This window comes from Zalophus californianus, chromosome 9, assembly GCF_009762305.2.
Source record: "Zalophus californianus isolate mZalCal1 chromosome 9, mZalCal1.pri.v2, whole genome shotgun sequence".
Taxonomy (NCBI): Eukaryota; Metazoa; Chordata; class Mammalia; order Carnivora; family Otariidae; genus Zalophus; species Zalophus californianus.
The window spans coordinates 29,930,414-29,942,417 of NC_045603.1; the positions used below are offsets into that span (position 1 = coordinate 29,930,414).

Genomic DNA, 12,004 nt, shown 5'->3' on the forward strand with positions numbered 1-12,004 from the left:
TCCATCTGTGCGAACCTTCAGTATGATCCAGGAGATTGTTTCCCCACACAGGTTGTGCCTGCAGTATAATCAAGAGAGAGCGAGACCGAGCAGAGATATCTTTATTGTTTCTGAAAGTCATTGCCACTGGAGGGTGAGCAGTGCATGGGACTGAGCACTAAGGCTCTTACGTCATTCTAAGGAGAAGTACCCATGCAGTGATGTCGACAGGAAAATAACCATTTCTATGTGCTGACTTGTCCAAGTGACATAAAAGTCACAGAACAAGAACAGTTTCTACCAGGATTCATTTTAGAAAAGCCTTTTGTTTCTTTTCTTGGAAGCTGGGAAAACTTCTTTTGTTTAAAAATATCTTTTCTGTTGATTGCTAACACAGTCCATGATACTTTCCCAGCCTTGACTCTCCTCCAGCATACTGGGTCGGCTGGCTCAGATTTTGTTCTAAAAGCACTTGGGGGTGGGGTTGGGGGTAGGGGGAAGAAAGGCTTTTGAATGCAAAGGGAGTGCACAAACCAGCTGAGGCAAATCCTGAGTGAGTTCCTTGAAGTGATGTCTACCATTATATGCTTTCAGTGCCACCCAGGAAGGATTCTCTGGATGTCCCCTGCCTCCTCTGAACTCTTAAGCATTCATTTGATAATTAAAATATAACTACCTTGTTTTGGTAATATTGGACTTCAAGTCTTATTTTTCCTTTAATATGATCCATAGTGCCTAGAATGGGCCTAATTCAACAGACTTTGTATCATGACTAAATAAAGGTATTCTAAGCCATCCCTATTGAAGGATAGACAGAGAAGCATCCTGATGTTACTCACAGAGGAAACATATCACCAGTGACTCACCTCATCCTTCATGGTAGGCACTCTACAGACTAACAGGTGATAACAGCTAATACTTTGATACTTTTGTGCACCAGACTGGGCTCTAAGCTCTTTATATGTTTAACCCATTTAATTCTCACAACATGAAACAGCTAGTGTTATTATTCCCATTTTACAGATGAGAAGACTAAGGCCCAAAAGAGTTTTAACTTCTTTAGGATCTTAACAACTAGTAAGTGGGGGCATTGTGATGTGAACTTGTGTGACCTGACTCAAAGCCCAAATTCTTTTTTTTTAGATTTTGTTTATCGGGGTGCCTGGATGGCTCAGTCAGTTAGGTATCTGCCTTCGGCTCAAGTCATGTGGGATTGAACCCCACATCGGGCTCCCTGCTCAGCAGGGAGTCTGCTTCTCCCTCTGCCTCTGCCCTGCTCATGCTCTCTTGCTCCCTCTCAAATAAATAAAATCTTAAAAAAAAAAAAAAGATTTTATTTATGTATTTATTTGAGAGGGAGTGAGAGAGCGAGAGGAGTGTGCAAGCGGGGGAGGGGTAGAGGGAGAGGAAGAGAGAAAGTATCTCCAGCAGACTCCCTGCTGAGCTTGGAGCCCAAAGTGGGACTCAAGGTGGGGCTCGATCCCACGACCCTGAGATCATGACCTGTGGTGAAATCAAGAGTCTGAAGCTAACCAACTGAGCCACCCAAGCACCCCTCAATGCTCAAGTTCTTAAGCACTACACCTACTGCCTCTAGATGAGAGTCCTCAATGTTGACAAGGGACACAAATTTACCATATACCATTATACCATATCTGCAGTATCTTTAAGACTTCGCATATGATGGAAATATAGAGGTGGCACAGGTTTTAATTACCTACTTTCTTTTGTGTTCTCCTTCACAGCATTCACATTGAACACATATTAGGGGTTTGAAGAAGCCCAGGCAGTTACTTCCTTCTCTCTTCTCTTCATTAATTCATATACATACTCCTACTCTACATTTGTTCACTCCCTTCCTCCTCCTCCAAACAAGGCAGAAGCAAAGACATATGAAATATTAATGCTGCAAGAGACATTAGCAAAGATCTACACAATTCTTTCCTGTGTGGAAGTTTCTATCATTACCTGATTCACCCAACAACACGGTTCAACATTTATCCAACCATGGTCTCAAGTGGAGTGTTCCCTTACCCATGGGCAGCTGAGGTGTCTCTCAGTGCTTCGTTCATAACCACATCATAGTGATTATCATTTTAGAGGAATGTTATTTATTGGCATTTAGATCTCCCCTCCTAGGCAGTAAATTTCTTGAGAACAAAAACCAGATCTTATTTATTTGATATTCCTAGTTCTGTGCATTATTGTGGGCACTTTAAATGGATGTTCTGAATGAATTAATTAATCCAATGCAAAGCCTTCCTTTTATAGCAGAGGAAGCTGCAGTGGAGGTAGAAATGCAAAGTGACTGCTCATGATCACATACCTAGTTTTGGAAAAGCTGACCTCGAGTCGGCTGCACTTTCCATTACGGATGCCGAGTTGTCCTCCCTAGCCTAAATAAAATCTGACCTCCTTAATACCTTAATACCTTAATGCCTTTACATCTTATAATGCTTATAATCTGTAACACTCGTTTAACTCTTGTGTTACCGTTCTGTATTTAACATTAAGTGTGCATGTGTATATTTTATTTCTGCCTAGATAATAATTATTTTACAGTTAAGAATGCACCTATTTTTTCTTTTGCTTTCACAGTGCTTTGATTGAAGGTTTGAGCTTGGAAAAGTTAGGGATTGGTCATCTTATCCACTGTAACTACTTCCATCATGAGCCATGATACTTGAAATATATTGACTTATCCTTCCTCCTTCTTGAACAATCCTTAATAGTAATAGATTGGGTTTGAATTTTAGCTCTGAGTAACCTCGAGTACGTTTCTTTTCTTCTCTCTCTTCTGTTTCCTCGTATGAAAAATAAAAAGGAATATGATCTACCTTTGGGGACTGTTTTAAGGATTAGTAAGATAATTATATAAAATATTTAACAAAATCCCTCACACTTAGCAAGTGCTCAATAAATGGATATTACTGGTACCCCCTCCCCCGCAGGCTTCCATGGATGATCAATTTCTCTTTTAATTACTATATATCTTTAAATGTGTCAAGTTAAACCTCAGTCCTATTGGACATGGAATTGTTTATATTTCTAGTCTGAAACATTATATGTAGATTTAATAGTTTAAATCTCAGAGGCTCTTGTTATTTATAACCCAGATTTCCCAAGGCTCATCTACTTATTGTCAGAAAAAAAAGTTACATTAATAATAATCATTTACATTTTCTAGTTTCTGTCCCCACCCACTAATGAAAGATCTCCAGCTCCCAAGCAAGCTCCTTCTACCCACCCTTACTCCTGAGAGTCTCCAGGGTCACACATGGGCTGAGTCAGTATTTCAGATGTAATGAAGGTTTTTCTTCTTTCCCTGTGTCCTCTTTTTGTGTCTCTTTATTTATTGGCTTGGATTGCCCTTTCTCTGTCAGTAATAAATTCAGTCCCAGCAGCAAGACTGAAGAGGAGACTCCACCATGTCCTCCATTTCTCTCCTTCAAAAGCCCATATGTTTGACCCATGCTTATAGACTTCAAGGAGGCAGAGGTAGGGTCCCTGGCCTCACAACCCCTGCTTAGATTCAGCCAGAACATCCTGCTGACTTATTTATATTAAGTTGTTCGGTCCCACAGCAATGTAGTTCCCATCTACCTATAAATTCTTCTCAAAACTTTCCTCATTCTGTGGTCCATATGTCTGATAATGGCCCCAGCATCAAAAATTTCAGAGTAGTCTCATGTTCTCTATTTTGTTTCTCACAAATTATTCTAATTACTGCAGATTTTACCTCCATAATCTCTCATTTCTATCTTCTTCTTTCTCAAATTTCACAGCTGACAACCAAGGTGAGTCAGTAATGCTCTTGACTGGATTGCTGAAAAGTATTCTGAATTTATCTCTTTGCCTCTCCCTTTATCTTCCATCTACACAACAGTTTTCTGATCTACAAAGTTTGAACACCGGACTAAATCTTGCAGATCTAAAAGCCATTGAATCCATGAAAATCAAGTTGAACTGGCTAGACATTTGCCTACCAATTTACATCACTGTTCCCTTCCATTTTAGGTAAATCTCATGAACTAGGTCATTTTTTTTCCAGTTCAGGTTGAAAACAAGTTGTTAGAAGCCAAGCCATAAACTCCTTTTTGAAAACCAGAAGTAAATGTCCTAGATTTCAGATGGGGAAGTTGCAGATCTGTACACCAAAGAGGCTGCTGTAAGACTGCTTTTATCTTAAATAGAAAAAAGTTAAGTCTGAGAAATAGTTAGAATTATTGATAGGCAGTTATGGGTAGCTGCCCTAGTATAGGAGCAAAAGTGATATTCATGTCATACTTCCCTAAACTATAAACCCCATGAGAGCAGGGTGGTGTCTGCCTTGTATCCTTGTGCCTGGACATACTACTTGATACATAATTAACACCAGATAATTATTTATTGAATAGATAAATGATGGGTGTCTTTCTAATCACAGTTTCTTTTATTTTAGTTCTATTAGCCAACATATAGTACATCGTTAGTTTTTGATGTAGTGTTCAGTGATTCATTAGTTGCATATAACAGGGTGCTCATCACATCGTGTGCCCTCTTTGATGCCCATCACCCAGTCACAATTTCAATACTCTCTATTATTTATAAATGGAAAGCTTCTTGAAAGCGGGTGCCCCTGCTTATTTTCCTGTGCCCTATAGGATTCTTTTTTTTTTTAAGATTTTATTTATTTATTCGACAGAGAGAGAGGTAGCGAGAGCAGGAACACAAGCAGGGGGAGTGGGAGAGGGGGAAGCAGGCTTCCTGCCGAGCAGGGAGCCTGATGTGGGACTCGATCCCAGGACCCTGGGATCATGACCTGAGCCAAAGGCAGACCCTTAACGACTGAGCCACCCAGGCACCCGCCCTATAGGATTCTGTATAGTACTTTGTACAGATGGGACGTTCAAAAGGATTGAATGAAGTCTTCATTTTTTTTTAATTTACAGGTGTATTCATGTATATCACCAAAGGAGATAATATTCTCAACATGGCAATGCACTACAGAATCTGGAAATGGAATAAGAAGCCATTGAAGTAGTTGGAAAGCCTTTAAGGTAAGGACTTCTCAATAAATTCCTTCACAACCTGCCTAGAAAATTGCAAAATATATGAGGTCATGCAGGGAAAAGAAAACAATCCTTTTACATAGGAATTCCCATTAAATGGGTGGGTAGTGACAATTCCTTCCAAGTTTTGTCCACACCATCTTCAAACTCTTTACTGTTCCGTATTAGACTTTGGAACAACAACAACAAAAAGGTAGCTCTTTCTTCTCTCAAAGAAAATAGGAAGATTAGTGATGAAAAGATACTTGTTGCAAGAGTTAGAGCCAGTTGACGAGGCACTCACTAACGAGTACTTTGGGAAAGTTCATATGTATTTCAGAGCTCAAAGTTCACATCTGTCTGGGCTGATGGGCTGATGAAACCATTTCAAACACCATTATTCAGGGAATAAAGTAAGAAAATGTACGTTAAAGTGTTTTTTATAACATGAAATGAGATACATGTTAGGTATTATTATTACTATTGCTTTTGTTATTGTTTTATCCCGGTTTGAATTATGAGCTTATCTGAATATCAATAATCACCTAAATACACTTCCTTAAGGTGTGGCTTCTCAATATGGTTACAATCAATGCTAAAAAAATAAAATTGTTCAGTGTGGGAAACCCTACATCCACATAATTCCAGGTGCAAGTTTAAAATCATCTCAAGGGAGTAAAGGCAGTTAAAACTATTTCAATGAAGCAAGGAAAAAATATTAAAGAAGACCATTGGATTTCACAGAAGGAAAAAAATAGAAAGAAACGAGTTGCACAGCAAGGATACTGGGTAGCCCCAACTGTATTTAATAGAAAAAAATTACTCCCTTGATTATCCTTAAAAAAAATAATGTGGCACTCTGATATATTATTAAAAAAAAAAAAATCCTCAAACCTTCTACCCCAAGACTAATCTCTTAGTCCATCCACTTTCTTTCATCTGCCATTCTTGCTTCATCTCTTTTAGTCTTTTTCCTCTGTCCTTTTATGTTTGGTGATTTCACAATTTCACCAATAGTTCAAAGTTTTATTGTCTTCTATTTCTTGCTTTTTAAAAAATTTTTTTTTCATGCTACTTATCTTTGTATCAGTTTTTCCCATTTTCTCTTACTACCATTTTTGAATTACCACCGCTTTTGATCTTGCCTTTACTTTTCTCCATCTCATTTGTGTGAGTGTTCTGTTGTATCTGCCTTGTATTGAAGTTTCCCCTGTTGTTTTCCCTTCCTTTCTTTCCCAATCCAACATAGCCGTTTTCCTTTTTATTATGATTATTTTTTAATCATGGGTGGGTGGCCTTAAAACGTTGCAGAGACAATTTGTCACTAGGATATTTGGGGGTGGGGGAAAGTCACAGCAAACATTTATTCTGATGAGTATGTTTTTGGGAGTATGTGGGGGCAGATGGTTTTCTCAGATCACTAGGTGGCAGTAATCCAGATCTGATTCTAATCAGATGGTTCTGCCCCTCCCCCTCTCCCTTAATGTTTACGTCCTATAAATGGTTTTTTATTCAAAAATTCATTCGGTCTTTCGCAGCATCTACTTCTGAAATCTAGGACATGTCACGTCAGTCTCAAAAATAATATAACTTAACACTTAAGGGTTTATGCCTGCTGATTTTGAGCTTGAACTAGGGAGGAAATGGTTTGGTTTATCTGCTTTTCTTGCATGAAAAACAATAAATTTGAAGGACTTTTTATATACATATGATAAAGCATAAAATTCTAAATACCAGTCCAAACATTCAGTTTGTGAAATACAATATATTAATGAGCTTTTCATACAAACATGCCTTTCAAGATCTCCAAATATTAGTAGATAATTTGAATAATCCATACTGTGTTCCATTGAATATGTAGTGACACCTGCCTGCTACTTTTTGCCTACCCTCTACCCTCTCCTTTTGGGACCTGACCCTGTTTTGCCATTTACTAGCTAGAAGACTTTGGATACATTATGAAACCTCACTGTAACTAAGTTTTTCCCATTTATAAAATGGGAATATTAATGGTACATAACTCATGGAGTTATTGTAACACTTAAATGAGCTGATGTGTAAAACGTTTAGAGCAACATCTGGCAATACTGATTTCTTGATGATATTTATTATTTGTTCATGATTTCCTTAAACCACCTATTATTTTTAAGCATTAGATTGGGGGATGAAGATTAAATGGGAACTGTTCCCTCGTTATTTATAATTATAGATGCAGATAAGTAATCAGATAATTACAGTGCAGTGTAGTAAGTGTGATGGGGTAGGAAGGGCACAGAATTTTATAGGATGAAATAGGATCAGTTGATTCAGTATTAGGGTATAGGAAGGAGAGGAGGAAATCTTTCCAGAGAAAGGTATATCTCAGTTGAAACCCAAGGGTGAAAATGTTGGACTGAATGAATGCGGAGGAGAGAAAATTAGGAAGTGTTTCTGGGAAAGGAATAAGCATATGCTCTTCCTGCAGGTATGACTAGATAGGGAACACTGGCTTTATTCAAGAATTAGGCCATTATTTCTTAATGCGCACAGGTATCTGTGAATAATTCATTCTGATTCTCTATAATGCAGAAACAAAGGAGTCATTTTAAGGGCCAAGAAGAAGCTATTATAGACTGAACTACTGAAGTATGGCTGTGAAATAATGAAACAGATTTTTAAACAAAATGTGGCATGAATCTTTCTCAGATAATACGCTGATCTCCTGCCTATAAAATGCTACTAAATTTGAATAAGGAATGCATTTATGAATTGTATTTTCCAAGAGTGGTGATGGGTTTATACTGAGTCATCAGTTATTCTCTCTTTCGGGCCAGTTGTGTAAATTTGCAAATCAGCTTGATGTGGGATGGGAGAAGGGCGCAATCTGGAGCAGTCCCAGAATGAAGCCACTGAACACCAGAGCAATAGAAGCCTGGATTAAGCGTTTGTTTGTTTGTTTGTTTGTTTTTAATAATCAACTAACCTTGGGGTTTTATTCACTGGACTGGATGACCAACGGTGGGAGTTGGAGGGAATGATTTCCCTTTAACTTCTAGCCCCGTAAAGATGCAGTCCTGATTTTCCGAATGGGTAAAACAAACTTCCTACAGAATGCAAAATGTGAGCTAGCTTTGCCCTTTCTTTTAAAGCAAATAGCAGAAATGTGAAACAATGAGTTTAACCAATGAGAAAATAAGCCAGAAAATCATCTACAGATCCTTGCAGGAAACATCTATTTCAGCAAGGCAGAGAATTGTGGACACTTTATGTGATGAAATATGTAAGTGAAGCCCTTTGGGTCTGTGTATGGATGCAAAGTGATTAAATTGAATACTTACTGTAATTGCTTTCTACCATTTAGTCAAGTAGTGATTAAAATGGCAGCCGTATGGTATGGGCAACAAAAGGGTCAAGTGTATTCCTAGCTCTGGGTACATCCTTCCAATCTTCAACTCCTCTTGTTATGCTCCTCTTTATATACATCGCCCTTTATTTAAGCTGTCAGACTTAAAGATGCCAAAATTCCTGCGTCTCTCTCTCTCTCTCTCTCCAACCCAGTTTTAAGGATTAAGTAGAGTCAGGAACCCTAAATAACTCTTCCCTGACCTAGAGCAATAAGGGACTTCAGGTAAGTGTGGATGGGTTGAGATGAATCTGAAAGCAACATCCCCCAAATCCTGCCTGCCAGCCAGAATATATTTCCCACAAAGCACTTCACATCCTGGAGGTTAGCTGTTGGCAACTACTTAAGAATTTTCCTATAAAAAATTTACCAACTGCCTCCCCCCCTTAAGGACAGCCTCCTTTTTCAGTGATTCTTATTCAGTAATTACTCACACATTTCCCCTTCCTCCTCCTGTTTGGATTATGAAAAACCCTTTCACCTCTTCTGAGCAACTTGTGCCACCTGATTTTTCAGGAATTTCCTAGAATAGAGCAAGTAGCTAGTGATGCTAATTTTTTTTTAAGATTTCCCATCATACATTATGAAATCACAGGCCTCTGGATAGTTAGCACAGATGCCTTCCTTCATTTCATAAACCTGATCATAGTATCTCTACTTCAAAAAGAAACTTGTCAACAGCAATCATTATTCCCTTATGATTGTTTTTCTTTTTAACTTACAATTGGTTACAATACCACAGGCTTCTAGTATAACGTCCTGTAAAGCTCACATAGTATTAAATATTTAAAGATGTCCCCCTGCAGCACACTGATACATATAACATATGATCCTATTCATTTTTCCACCCTTATCCGTTCTACCATTACTATTTAATTATATCTTACTATTTAAAATAAATCCACTCAACTATTTCTGGTCTTCCAACTTGGGTTACTGACTTTGAGGTACATGAGCGTGGCTCCCTTTCCTATAAGGTTCCACTCAGATTTTGTCCTTCCTTTTCCTCCACACCAGTTCTTGGTCCCCTGCCCCCTATTCTCCTACCTTCCCTGGCTAACTGGGTAGCTCCATCTATGATCTCCCTTCTCTTTTGCATCCCCTCAGTCCAGTCCCTTACTTAGTAGCTAACAATACTTAAGCATTTTCCCATCCATGGCAGCTCCACACAAAAGCCTTTGAAAAGTTTGTCCACTTTGGAAAGGAATCAAAGGAAGCTCTAAACCAGTAGAGGACATTAAAGGAAAACTTTAAATATGTATCAAGTAAGGACATCATCTTATGACATAATTGAAACATTTCTAAAAAATCAAAGTAAATGGCTGAGGATAATGTGCATTTGCTGTGTGTGTGTGTATATTTGCTATGTATTAGGAACTAAAGGCTACACCTAAAATGTTGGAGGAATGTTTCAATAGTAGACAATCCACTGTCTGCAACTTACTCCTCTCTCTGGGCAAATCAATATCCATCCTCAAGCAATCTGCTGCCCTACAGAAGTTCCACTCCAAAGGAACCTTGAACTTAGATACTCGATCTTTTTGTCTCCCTCTAGGTTTTCAGAAACAGCACATTTTGTGATCATGATTTTTACCTTGATCCCTGTTCTTCATGCCATTTAAGAACATGGGGCTTTTAGTATGACTCATTGAATAGCAAATATAGCATTGTAGTGAACTGCAGTTTGTCCTAATTAGAACATAAACCTGCTCCAAACGTCAATCTGAGATAGGACAAAGACAATGAGAGTGGCCACCAAGTCACCCTGGGCTCTGAAGGAAAGGTGGCATTGTACTTATTGAGAAGTATACTACATTTCCTTAATATTTTCAGTCTTATCAGGTAAATTATAACACTTCAGTTTCTCTCCCAGACCCTAAATGAAGTAAGATAAAAATTATTTTTAGTCCCAAACCACTGGAGTCCATCTCAAGTAGAAACTTTAGGACAGATCTAGTTCTCTTCAAGTGGTCTCTGTATTTCCTGGTAGAGAAGGGTACACAAGAAGAGTACCCAAACGTCAAATGCAGAGAGGGCTTCCAGGAAGTCCGTGGTGTTTGAGAGAGACCTAAACTGGGCAGCTATTCTGGGACTGCATTCTAAGGGCCATTCTGGTGATCTCCCTTTTCGCCTGGCCTCCCCGTCTTGTCCTCCCAATCAGTCCCAAGGATTCTAAAACCTGACCGCGGTTCCAGTCAGAGCTAGCTCACCCTTTGGCTATGGGAGGAGAAACAAGCTTCTCTGAGCCCTCGCCCTATGGCATTTGCCTGGCAACAGGGTTTCCAAGAATAGCTATTTTCTGTGGTTTTCTCAATCCCCACTCCCTAGGGAAACCAGGGAGTGTAAACTTTTTTGGTCCTAAGGTTCGAGCATCAGCAAAATGTTTGCCTTGAGTTTTAGCCAGCATCTTATTTCATCCAAATGAATTCCCAAATCTCAATTTATATAAACTAAAATGCCCACCAGACAGATCAGTAAATTTTTATTCTGTAACACTAATGGAAACAGAAATAATTAAAGAAGGCTAAGTGACCTTCAGAAAGAGTATTCAATTGAGTGGCAGGTAGGGCAAGTTAAAACTTAATCCCAGTGCCTCGGTCTCGGATTAAAGTACTATTCCGAGTCAAAACTGATGTTAATTGCTAGTGAAGGGAGCTTTTTCAATACACTTCTTTGACAGACCTACAGAGAAATTGAAGAAGGAAAGCAGAGTATCTCTGGAAATTCATTTGTAATGGAAAATGAAAAGCAGGGCAGAGAACCAAGCAAAAAATTCATAGTGTCATTCAACCCCCAACTCATAAATAATCTTTTTGAGGGAATTGTTTTTGCCACTTAAGTCAAAATTAGAATTACAAATGGGACACTTATGGATGTCTCCATAAACCTGGAGTGCAAATAAGCCATGTATCTTTAGTTCCTAATTAACAAACCTAAGCTTTCACCTGTCATATTGGCAAGAAGCTCACTAGAGAGCCAGCATAGTATAACAGGAAAGAGCACAGACTCTGAAGTCAAACTGGTCTGGGGAAGCATTGAAAGATTAGGTAATTTTCCAAAGATCATACAGTGACAGTTGAGATGGGATGGTCTGGTTTCCATATTCAAGTAGTCAGAGCAGGGGGTCTGATTGATTTACTTATGTTTGCCTTTCTTTGCCACACAGTTCAGCTAGAACAAGGAGCTCTATCTACTGGACGGACAAGGCTCCTGGCAAGTAGTCCTGTCAGTTTGACAGATCCGACAGACCCCTACAGATCCAGGTCCCTGAAGAGGCCGCCAGAGATGCCCTGGGAAAATGATTCCTCTCTCTCCAAGGCTAAACCTTTGATAAAAATGGTATATTTTATTTCCTGTGGCTGCTGTAACAAATTACTACAAACTTGGTGGCCTAAAACAACTGAACCTTATTCTCTCAGTTCTGGAGGCCAGAATCTAACACCATGCTCCCTCCACAGTTCTAAGGGAGAATCCATCCCTTGCTTTTTCCAGCTGGTGGCTGCCAACACTTTCGCTTATGGCACTTCACTCCAGTATCTGCTTCTGTGGCCACATCACCTGTCCCCCTTCAGTGTGTGTGTGTGTGTGTGTGTGTGTGTGTGTGTGTGTGTGT

The 12,004-nt window shown here is 39.1% G+C and overlaps 1 long non-coding RNA gene across 3 annotated transcripts in view; it reads left to right on the forward strand.

Moving 5' to 3' along the window:
* LOC113922728 overlaps positions 1-11,803 on the forward strand; it is a 78,449-nt gene extending 66,646 nt beyond the window's left edge. For all 3 annotated transcript variants that reach the window (XR_003520051.2, XR_003520050.2, XR_003520049.2), the window contains 2 exons: positions 4,911-5,018; positions 11,558-11,803. This is a non-coding gene — a long non-coding RNA (uncharacterized LOC113922728). The remainder of the gene's footprint in view (positions 1-4,910; positions 5,019-11,557) is intronic.
* Positions 11,804-12,004: the final 201 nt, after the last annotated feature.